Source organism: Brachyhypopomus gauderio, chromosome 2 (assembly GCF_052324685.1).
Source record: "Brachyhypopomus gauderio isolate BG-103 chromosome 2, BGAUD_0.2, whole genome shotgun sequence".
NCBI lineage: Eukaryota > Metazoa > Chordata > Actinopteri > Gymnotiformes > Hypopomidae > Brachyhypopomus > Brachyhypopomus gauderio.
The window spans coordinates 43,215,283-43,228,078 of record NC_135212.1 but is presented as its reverse complement, the minus strand read 5'-3'; the positions used below and the strand labels follow the sequence as shown (position 1 = coordinate 43,228,078).

The following is a 12,796-nucleotide window of genomic DNA, read 5'->3' as shown; positions in this document are numbered from 1 at the left end:
TATTCAAAGTTAAACACCACATGAAGCCAGTGGAAGGACAGACTCAAAGTGAAGCACACCTACTGTGGTTGGGGGGCCTAAGTGTGATCTTAGAGACTGTAATTAGCTTTCACGTCTGACTAAAGATAACTAGCTAACAAAGGGCATAGAAGGAAATAAGACCAGATATACATCATAAAGCATTTCCCTGATTAAGCTCACCGAGATTTTTAGGCCTACTACTTTAGATCAGGCACATTAAAGCAAGAAATTAAGATGCTGAGCAATGCTACAGCCAGTTAACATGCAAATTATGCTTTAGGGATTGTATAATATGTAATATGTAAAAACAGCAGTCATGGCCTGGCGGTTAGGGAACTGGTCTTGTGACCGGAGGGTTGCAGGTTCGATTCCCAGACCTGCAGGCCATGACTGAGGTGCCCCTGAGCAAGGCCCTAACCCTCAATTGCTCACTTGTAGTAAAAAAAATAAAAAATAAAAAATGTAAGTCGCTCTGGATAAGGGCGTCTGCCAAATGATGTAGATGTAGATGTAAAAACCAATGCTGTGTGTGGTGTTTGAGATCAGCAGGTACTCTGGTAAACAAAACAAAGACTACATGCCACCTCCGATGAGACGTTGTATCATGATGCACTTCTTGAAGCAAATGTTTTCACTTTTAGGAAACTGTTCCGCACAGAGATTATGGCCAATTAAAGGGCATGCAAGAAACAGCCTGTGGAACCACAGTATAATTAAACACACACAGTAACAGGGTAACAGGTAAGAGCAGCAAATGCCTTTTTAAAAATCTGACATTTACAGCAGTCTGATTTTTAATGCTGTTAAATTCAATGTATAAAGAGAGCCATACAATACAACCCCCTTTTGTTTAAGGTTTTAAAACAGCAAAGCTTACTCAGCACTCTGAAGCCCTTTAATTGAAATGGGACTGCGAGTGCTTAGACCAGCAGACTTTGTCCTCAGACAGCCTCAGAAGTGTCACCAAGCACAGGCATGAATGGGGAAAAGCAAAAAAACAAAAACAAACAACCTCCAAAGAAATAGAGAAAAAAGTGAAACGTTTAGTGCGCTCCCTCTCATACACACCAATGGGTTATGTTGAGACTAACCTGTGTCGCTTTTCCGTCAGTGTCTTTGGTGGCAATAGCATCCAATTCTCTGAACAGGGAAAAAACAAACAAACATTAAGGACTAATACAAAACGTTGCATGTCATCTTTTAAAATAAATTATTTTTAAAAGGTAGTTTTAATTATGGCGGCCGACTAAGTCTGAACCACCACAAAGTTTATGCGTTTCTGGGCGCATTCTCGCCTTAAGCCCACGCAGTACTCCTGTGTAAATACAAACTCAGCGACCCGGATCAGTGTGCGATGAAAACACAACACATCGTAGAACTAGCACAAATGTGCTAATAGTATATTCAGCGCTACCCAGTGTGAGTGCGGAGCTGGACATGTTCCCGTAGCCCAATACAACTAGCGCGACAATCCCAACAGCCTGTGGTACCACTGACTGTAAAACCACCACCCACACGGCTCTACAATAGCTTCGGCTTGCTCACAGTCTTCATCTAGACTCGGACCAGCAGAAAATATGCATAAAGCTGTAAAAAAAACAACAACAACTCGGCTGAAAACCATAAACCCCATCGTAGACGTCGACTGTAAGGGCAAATAAAACGTGTAATTCGTTAAACATGTCCCAGATAGTTTGAGAATCAGGACGTCAACAAGGAGAAACCAGCACCTCGGACACGGAGCACACACACACCTCCCCCACCGCACGTCTGCGCTCTTCTACAGAGGGCTAGCTGGCTAACCAGCAACACATCACCACTCACGTCCCACACGTTTTCAACAGACTTTTCAAAACACAAAACAATTATTTACGTTTCTATACTAAAAAGCTTTGGGAGTCACGGGTTTATTCAGGCTGTTACAGCAGCCCGAGCTACACCGCGTTAGCGGCCGTTTGGATGAGCCTGTTACGCGGTCGGCACCTCCTCCACAGACCTCGTATTTTTTCACCCCGCCAGCTAACCGGGTCGCTACCCGGACGGACTGTGGAAACACGTTGACGAATAAACGTTTTCACGCAGTTAACAGCGTTCGAGCCGTGTGGTATAGCTGGGGGGTTGTGTTAAAACGAGGCCGTAGCGCAATGTAAACACTGCCGCAGGTTAATGAGTAACATGACGGTAGCTTAAATGTTTAATCAGTCGACGAGTTAGCTAATGGTAGCTGTACTACCAAGAGTCAATTAGCTGGTTGACAAGACAAAATCAGTCTTTCATAATCTACTGTTCTTACATTTTAATCCACAACATGCTCAAAAGTCACTACGTCGTAGGTTAGTTCGATATAAAACTAGCATAACATGCTAACAATCCACTTTAAACCAGTATAGCCCAGCTAGCGGTCGAATTAGCCTTCTTGCTAGCTAGCTAGCGTCTGAGGAAAATACACATATTTATCAACGGACGTCGACAACATTTTTTACCCATAATCCCCCGTAATCGAACGGACGGGTTGGTTCGACGCGCGAGGGGGACTCGCGTGTCCAGCCGTTTACGTTAAACATGCGTGACATCAAACGTTCGATTGTTGCGCGAGCTAAAACGCCGAGCCTCTATCTTGCGCGTGCAGGTTGGTAAGCCATGTTAGCTAGCCAACTAAAAAAAAGCGTCGACAGATTCGTTGCTTACTTCAAAACTAGGTAGTTACAAAATATTCCACAAATAGCTACTGATTTTATTGAGCAACCTGAACGTTATTTCTTTTAAAGTGCATACATACACACTTAAAAACACATCATCACAGCTTTCTATTTACCATACAAGCGATAAAGATCGGCAAACACCCGACCTAAGTGCTATGCTCCACGATCACGGTGTCAGTGGTGCAGTATTAACAAAGATATCAACAAATTGCACGACGCAATAAACGAAACTTGAAACCGCAACGCAAACCTACCTCTTGAAGTTTAAAGTGCAGTAGAGAGGAAATGAAAGCGGATGATAAGGCTATCTGAATTTTACGCTTCTGCGGAATCTAGGAGGGGAAACGTTTGTCCTGCACGGTCGCCATTTTCTTCTCTCGCTTACAGGCGTCCCCTATCACTGGGCAGGAAGAGGACGAGCGGCGTTCAAAGACCACTTCCTCCGCTGGCGAACATTGCGCTGTAAAATGGGCGCCACAATGAGGGGAATGCACTAGAACCCGGTACGGAGGGGTCCTCAGACAACCCCGGTTACGTTTTAGCCACCCCCCGAAAAATAAACAAACGTACATAATTTTGTATTTTGGCCCATCCTATTCATCCTGCGAATGACCTATTACCTACCTTATTTGAGTGGGATCCTGATAATTTTGATAATTGTATAAAAGGGTTTATATGTTTATGTGGATTGCTATATATATATATATATATATATATATATATATATATATATATATATATATATATATAATTGCATCGCATTTTTTGGCAATGTATGGAGATAATAGACAACTTACCTAATATTACCTTCTGAAACTGAAATAAAAATGAATCAATGATCAGTTTTTCTAACATTTATTTGGAGTGACTTGAGCCCTGGTGTCATAATCCAGCAGCTGAACAGGGCGTTTTCAGAGCCAGCTCCTATGGGGTCTTTTGTTATTCGTTCAATAGCAATGAAGAAGGTGCTATATAAAAAGAAATAAATGTAGCACAAAAAGAGCAACATAAATTATCTGAGATACAGATTGAAACAGCTTTGTTTCCAGAAAGAAATGCAAATTTGTGAGATTCGTTCAAGCAAAGCTGCCAAAACTCTATGAGTCTGCTGTGATAAAAAAGAAACGTGCAGATAAACACACAAAATCTACACCCAGAAAGGGTAAAGCCAGCTGCTTATAATGTTTAAGGGAAAAACCTTATTGTGTTGAGAGGGCTAAAAATAATGGAAGGAAAAAAGGGGTGAAGCTTCTAACTTGAAATGCCATTTATTTCTAAATGTCTCTTTCTATCATTAAGCCACATTTACTGCTGTAATGCCGTTCTCCAGCCCACGCAAAAGTGCCACGCACCAGCAGGGAAGAGCTCCCCTCCTAAACATAAACAAACCAGTTATAATGTCAACTACGTCCAAACCTCTGGTCAGGAATCTGCCAACGTTTTCACTTTGTAGACAAAGCAATGTGCCACAGCCGAGAGCAGCCGTGCACAGACAGCTGTGGTGTCTTTTTGAATATGGCCATTCTGCTTCATTAGACATGCAGTCTACACAGGCACAAACCATTTATCCCCCATGCTTTCAGCTTCTTGAAGTTGTGTATATAATGTCAGTGTACTATCAATCATTTTTGCAATATGATGACAAAGTAAAAAAAATCTTGCACAGAGTACTGGGATTTAAAGAAATATGACTTTTGTGTATACATACATGTAAGCTTTGTAAGCTTCATCACCAACTGTAAGACCAACTGTAATTTTTTTTACCTGATTTGGGCATTTTCAAATCACATCAAAGTTCTGGTTTTAACATTGTGTGCATTTACAATTATTATTGCAGTTATTAAAGGTATTAACGACGTTTCTGCAACTCCTTCTGCTTGTTCATTCCAATACAAGACTGTAACAGTAGACCTAGCTCCAGAGCAGTAGAGTGGAGGTGAGAATGAATTTTGCATGAGGCATGAATATTGATGATTGGCAGAGGATTGGGGCCAGCTGTGTGTGAGTGAGCGCGAGCGTTTGAGCAGGACAGGGGTCAGTTTGGCGCGGGCGACAGGCCCGGAGCGAGAGTGCGGGGCCTGGGAAAACGCACTGCTCCATTGTGCTCTGACAACCAGAGCAGGAGGAGGGGAACGGCTTTGCATGACAAATACCAGCTGAAAACTCACTTCCCTCACACCTAATAATGCACAATCAATAACATTATCAATAGCACTATATAGACTTCACCTCAGAGTGAGGGGAATCTCTAAACGATCAGGATATTTTACACGGAATTTAAACTGGTGCAAAAGGAAATTCAGTGGATTTTGCACATTAACCAGTCTGTGAATTCTAGCTACATGTCACTAATAGCACAGAAACATCACATGAATATTCACGATTGCTGGCAGAGGAGTGGGCCACTCTTCACCCTTCACACGTTCACGTCCGCTTGCTTCGACACGAGCTTTTTTAGTCTTTATTTTTGCGACACCTTCAGCTTCCTCACCCTCTTACCGAGCGCAATTCTCGTCTGCATCCTCGTCTGTTTCCAGTTCTCACACGACCCCCGTCGTCGTATTCAATCTCAGTCTGTCTCGCAGGCCTCCCCCACCTCCTGCGCTCAGCTTGGATGGCAGCTGTGAAATGGATTTGTTGAGGCTGAATTACACACCGCATCCCACCAATTACCTGTCTGAGCGTCTGCGCGGGTCACCGTCCGCCAGCGCAGCCTTCGCACACACTCCATCTCCATCTATCTATCGGGGTTTCATCATCCTCTCCCAGACACGGGCTTTGTCGTTTACACAACGCAACACACACCTGTGCTCCATCATCTCCGAGACCCTCCTGAGTCACAGACCGTTCCGGCTTCCCATTGCCTTCTGTTCACGTTCAGACACAAACGCTTGATAGGACTTAGATGCCAGGCAAAGGAAAAAGCACACTATACTACAGAAACAATAGAAACAGAAACATGTGCTAACATGCTCATCCCATGACTCTATCTAAAATAAAACTCACTCCTGAAATCTGGCCAGAACAGATGTACCTCACTTTTTCAGATTTATACCAGTCCTCTTCAGCACGACATGTGGATCACGGTCATGTGTCCACTCTCATGCCTTATGCTAGACATGTTTTAGATGGGAGACATTTCAGAAAGCCAATGAAGTGGGAGATGCTTCAGAAAGATGGAAGACATTTCAGAGAGCCAGTGAGAGACATTTCAGAGAGATAGGAGACATTTCAGAGAGATGGCAGACATTTCAAAGAGCCAGTAAGAGACATTTTGGAGAGATGGGAGAAATTTCAGGGATCCAGTGGGAGACATTTCATAGAGAAAGCACTTCCTGAAACACACATGAAAGCACACACGAAAAGACACTGTCTCCTTTAAAGACATGGACTAAAACTAAAAGAATTTCTTGGATCAAATCCAGACTCTTAAATGCAACAGAGTTTCTTTCATATCAGTAACCTTCATAGCTTACGCTAAACAGTTTCACAATACAAAACTGCCTCATTGGTGCACTTGAATTGGTTTAGTAGCAGTATGGAGGACTCCTCGTCTCCAGGCATTGTTCCCTCTCTGCAGGAGGGATGAGGGGGGAGGGGGAGCCCCTCAGCCTGGTCACACGGCATAAAGCTGAAGTGTGAAGTCATTCCACTGCTCACTGTGGTAAGCGTAAACTTTGAGCAGCCCACCTACAGCTGTGCTTTTGTAACCTAGTCCCCTTCCACTGGGAGACCCTCAGGGCAGAGGCTGTGTCCTAGCTACCAACATGAGAAAAAAACCCTGTTCTGAACAAAAAAAAACAACGATCATAACCAAGGTCATGGTCAAAGGTCAATAAAGCTGCACTATGCAGGATGATGTGGATTTCAGGCATATATTGCATTTCAGTACACTAAAGAGATTCAATGAACATGACGTTACAGATCATATATTCAGTCTGTACCAAATACTGAAAACGATCTCAAAATCCTGAGACACATCTGAAAAGATACCACCAAAGTCCTCTATCACCATCTTTGGTTTGCCTTTGAGTTATATATACATACACACAGCAAAACCTTAATGCTGAATTAACACATTATGTGAATTTCGACGTGAACTTTTTCTGTAGTATGGTATTTTCATTTAGCATGTGTACATATGTACTGTATGTGTGTGTATGTGTGTGTGTGTGTGTGTGTGTGTGTGTGTGTGTATGTGTGTGTGTGTATGTGTGTGTGTGTGTATGTGTGTGTGTGTGTGTGTGTGTGTGTGTGTGTGTGTGTGTGTGTGTGTGTGTATATGTGTGTGTGTGTGTGTGTGTGTGTGTGTGTGTGTGTGTGTGTGTGTGTGTGTGTGTGGACAGACACTTTTGGTCCTTTCCCACTCAGCTCAGTGGACAACTTGAACCTAGATATGGCTGGACAGGACCAGGATGTTGTGGAATCCAATCAGAAATGTACAAAGGCTCGATCATGCATCTGTATCAATATGATGCATCTCCCATAGATCTTATAGTGTTCAAACACACCAGAGCATGTGTGTCTAAGTAAGACAGCCCCTCTGTTCCCCCTATGCCACCCCCACCCTAGCTGAAAGTGGCAGGAATCAGTTCAGGTCTTTACATTCTGCACAAGAGCCAGTCCAGCACTTTGCATTCACCGTGGCAAAAGAGTGTGAGCCTCACAGCAGGCCTCTGTTAGCCCCGGCCTAGCTAGGAGACGCAGTTTCACCTGCTGTGGGGCCAGGGCTCTATTCACATGGTAATTGGCTGGATTGTCACTAACATTGCTGGGATTCCACCAACAACCAGCAAGTCTTTTCACTGTAGTGATGACCGTGGAGACTGATTAAAAACTCAGAAGTGATTACTTTTTAAAAAACATCAATATTCACATTGAGTATTAAGAAGGAGGAAGTCAACATTATAGGAGTAGCACCACAGAAATATGAGATGTTCAGACCGGACTGGGTAAGTCAGAACAGCAGGACCAGGACATAAAAGCCAGCCATGTTTTTTTCTGCTCAGTGAGCAGAGTCTGATCCCACAGTGCAGGAAGCCCATGCGTGCACACACACACACGCACGCACGCACTCACACACACAACTCATAGCAAAACATTACTGCATGACTCATACACCAACACACTTCTATGTAAATACACACATAGCCCATTTCTGAATTTTGTATTAGAAAATATTGTGTAGAAGTGCTGCATGTGTTTATGTGTGAGTATCTGTGTTTGTGTAGGTAAATATGATGCTGTGTGTGCGGATGCTGGATTGGCAATTTGCCAGTGTTTCATTACTACAAAACAACAGTGCAGTTGTTTCAGCCAATGTGATGCCTGTTGTCTTGGTAACAGAAGACCCTGCATCATATTTCAGAAGACAGTTGGAAGTTGCTGCTCATGCATAAGCTACTCACCCCACATATCACCCCACATCTCACCCCACATCTCACCCCACATCTCACCCCACATATCACCCCACATATCAGGAATAACACACTCACCCCACACATCACCCCACATATCAGGAATAACACACTCACCCCACATCTCACCCCACATATCAGGAATAACACACTTACCCCACATCTCACCCCACATATCAGGAATAACACACTCACCCCACACATCACCCCACATATCAGGAATAACACACTCACACCACATCTCACCCCACATATCAGGAATAACACACTCACCCCACATCTCACCCCACATATCACCCCACATCTCACCCCACATATCACCCCACATCTCACCCCACATATCACCCCACATCTCACCCCACATATCAGGAATAACACACTCACCCCACACATCACCCCACATATCAGGAATAACACACTCACCCCACATCTCACCCCACATATCAGGAATAACACACTTACCCCACATCTCACCCCACATATCAGGAATAACACACTCACCCCACACATCACCCCACATATCAGGAATAACACACTCACACCACATCTCACCCCACATATCAGGAATAACACACTCACCCCACATCTCACCCCACATATCAGGAATAACACACTTACCCCACATCTCACCCCACATATCAGGAATAACACACTCACCCCACACATCACCCCACATATCAGGAATAACACACTCACCCCACATCTCACCCCACATATCAGGAATAACACACTCACCCCACATCTCACCCCACATATCAGGAATAACACACTCACCCCACATCTCACCCCACATATCAGGAATAACACACTCACCCCACATATCAGGAATAACACACTCACCCCACATCTCACCCCACATATCAGGAATAACACACTTACCCCACATCTCACCCCACATATCAGGAATAACACACTCACCCCACACATCACCCCACATATCAGGAATAACACACTCACACCACATCTCACCCCACATATCAGGAATAACACACTCACCCCACATCTCACCCCACATATCAGGAATAACACACTCACCCCACATCTCACCCCACATATCAGGAATAACACACTCACCCCACATCTCACCCCACATATCAGGAATAACACACTCACCCCACATCTCACCCCACATATCAGGAATAACACACTCACCCCACATATCAGGAATAACACACTCACCCCACATCTCACCCCACACATCACCCCACATATCAGGAATAACACACTCACCCCACATCTCACCCCACATATCAGGAATAACACACTCACCCCACATCTCACCCCACATATCAGGAATAACACACTCACACCACATCTCACCCCACATATCAGGAATAACACACTCACACCACATCTCACCCCACATATCAGGAATAACACACTCACCCCACATCTCACCCCACACATCACCCCACATATCAGGAATAACACACTCACCCCACATCTCACCCCACATATCAGGAATAACACACTCACCCCACATCTCACCCCACATATCAGGAATAACACACTCACCCCACATCTCCCCCCACATATCAGGAATAACACACTCACACCACATCTCACCCCACATATCAGGAATAACACACTCACCCCACATCTCACCCCACACATCACCCCACATATCAGGAATAACACACTCACCCCACATCTCACCCCACATATCAGGAATAACACACTCACCCCACAGCTCACCCCACATATCAGGAATAACACACTCACACCACATCTCACCCCACATATCAGGAATAACACACTCACCCCACATCTCACCCCACATATCAGGAATAACACACTCACACCACATCTCACCCCACATATCAGGAATAACACACTCACCCCACATCTCACCCCACATATCAGGAATAACACACTCACACCACATCTCACCCCACATATCAGGAATAACACACTCACCCCACATCTCACCCCACATATTAGGAATAACACACTCACACCACATCTCACCCCACATATCAGGAATAACACACTCACCCCACATCTCACCCCACATATCAGGAATAACACACTCACACCACATCTCACCCCACATATCAGGAATAACACACTCACCCCACACATCACCCCACATATCAGGAATAACACACTCACCCCACATCTCACCCCACATATCAGGAATAACACACTCACACCACATCTCACCCCACATATCACCCCACATCTCACCCCACATATCACCCCACATATCACCCCACATCTCACCCCACATATCACCCCACATCTCACCCCACATATCAGGAATAACACACTCACCCCACACATCACCCCACATATCAGGAATAACACACTCACCCCACATCTCACCCCACATATCAGGAATAACACACTTACCCCACATCTCACCCCACATATCAGGAATAACACACTCACCCCACACATCACCCCACATATCAGGAATAACACACTCACACCACATCTCACCCCACATATCAGGAATAACACACTCACCCCACATCTCACCCCACATATCAGGAATAACACACTTACCCCACATCTCACCCCACATATCAGGAATAACACACTCACCCCACACATCACCCCACATATCAGGAATAACACACTCACCCCACATCTCACCCCACATATCAGGAATAACACACTCACCCCACATCTCACCCCACATATCAGGAATAACACACTCACCCCACATCTCACCCCACATATCAGGAATAACACACTCACCCCACATATCAGGAATAACACACTCACCCCACATCTCACCCCACATATCAGGAATAACACACTTACCCCACATCTCACCCCACATATCAGGAATAACACACTCACCCCACACATCACCCCACATATCAGGAATAACACACTCACACCACATCTCACCCCACATATCAGGAATAACACACTCACCCCACATCTCACCCCACATATCAGGAATAACACACTCACCCCACATCTCACCCCACATATCAGGAATAACACACTCACCCCACATCTCACCCCACATATCAGGAATAACACACTCACCCCACATCTCACCCCACATATCAGGAATAACACACTCACCCCACATATCAGGAATAACACACTCACCCCACATCTCACCCCACACATCACCCCACATATCAGGAATAACACACTCACCCCACATCTCACCCCACATATCAGGAATAACACACTCACCCCACATCTCACCCCACATATCAGGAATAACACACTCACACCACATCTCACCCCACATATCAGGAATAACACACTCACACCACATCTCACCCCACATATCAGGAATAACACACTCACCCCACATCTCACCCCACACATCACCCCACATATCAGGAATAACACACTCACCCCACATCTCACCCCACATATCAGGAATAACACACTCACCCCACATCTCACCCCACATATCAGGAATAACACACTCACCCCACATCTCCCCCCACATATCAGGAATAACACACTCACACCACATCTCACCCCACATATCAGGAATAACACACTCACCCCACATCTCACCCCACACATCACCCCACATATCAGGAATAACACACTCACCCCACATCTCACCCCACATATCAGGAATAACACACTCACCCCACAGCTCACCCCACATATCAGGAATAACACACTCACACCACATCTCACCCCACATATCAGGAATAACACACTCACCCCACATCTCACCCCACATATCAGGAATAACACACTCACACCACATCTCACCCCACATATCAGGAATAACACACTCACCCCACATCTCACCCCACATATCAGGAATAACACACTCACACCACATCTCACCCCACATATCAGGAATAACACACTCACCCCACATCTCACCCCACATATTAGGAATAACACACTCACACCACATCTCACCCCACATATCAGGAATAACACACTCACCCCACATCTCACCCCACATATCAGGAATAACACACTCACACCACATCTCACCCCACATATCAGGAATAACACACTCACCCCACACATCACCCCACATATCAGGAATAACACACTCACCCCACATCTCACCCCACATATCAGGAATAACACACTCACACCACATCTCACCCCACATATCAGGAATAACACACTCACCCCACACATCACCCCACATATCAGGAATAACACACTCACACCACATCTCACCCCACATATTAGGAATAACACACTCACACCACATCTCACCCCACATATTAGGAATAACACACTCACCCCACATCTCACCCCACATATCAGGAATAACACACTCACCCCACATCTCACCCCACATATCAGGAATAACACACTCACACCACATCTCACCCCACATATTAGGAATAACACACTCACCCCACATCTCACCCCACATATCAGGAATAACACACTCACCCCACATCTCACCCCACACATCACCCCATATCGGCAACAACACACTCATCCCGGGTATCAGGAATAACACACTCTCCCCACATATCAGCAATGACACACTCACCCCACATATCAGCAAAAAACACTCAACCCAGAAAAAAGTGGTAACCACTCACTCTACAATACAATTACAACTACAATATGTCCCTGCATCAGCATCTCACCAGAAAGAAAAACAACAAGATTCAAGAGTTTATTCACAGAGAGTCATATGCACAGAGAAACAGGCAGTTTCACTGTCAAATGACATTCTTACCCTGCACT

General features: G+C 45.0%; 1 protein-coding gene across 4 annotated transcripts in view; it reads right to left on the bottom strand.

Moving 5' to 3' along the window:
- The window catches only part of LOC143508313 (trinucleotide repeat-containing gene 6A protein-like), a 32,943-nt gene extending 29,771 nt beyond the window's left edge, over nt 1-3,172 (bottom strand). For 3 of the 4 annotated variants that reach the window (XR_013129317.1, XM_076996742.1, XM_076996746.1), the window contains exons 1-2: nt 2,978-3,172; nt 1,113-1,161 (exon numbers count right to left, since the gene is read on the bottom strand). The gene's annotated coding sequence lies outside the window, so the exon portion shown is untranslated. Of the gene's footprint in view, nt 1-1,112; nt 1,162-2,314; nt 2,453-2,977 lie in introns of those variants that run through there. The other variant, XM_076996743.1, reaches the window with a different exon arrangement.
- Between the last annotated feature and the right edge of the window lie 9,624 nt (nt 3,173-12,796).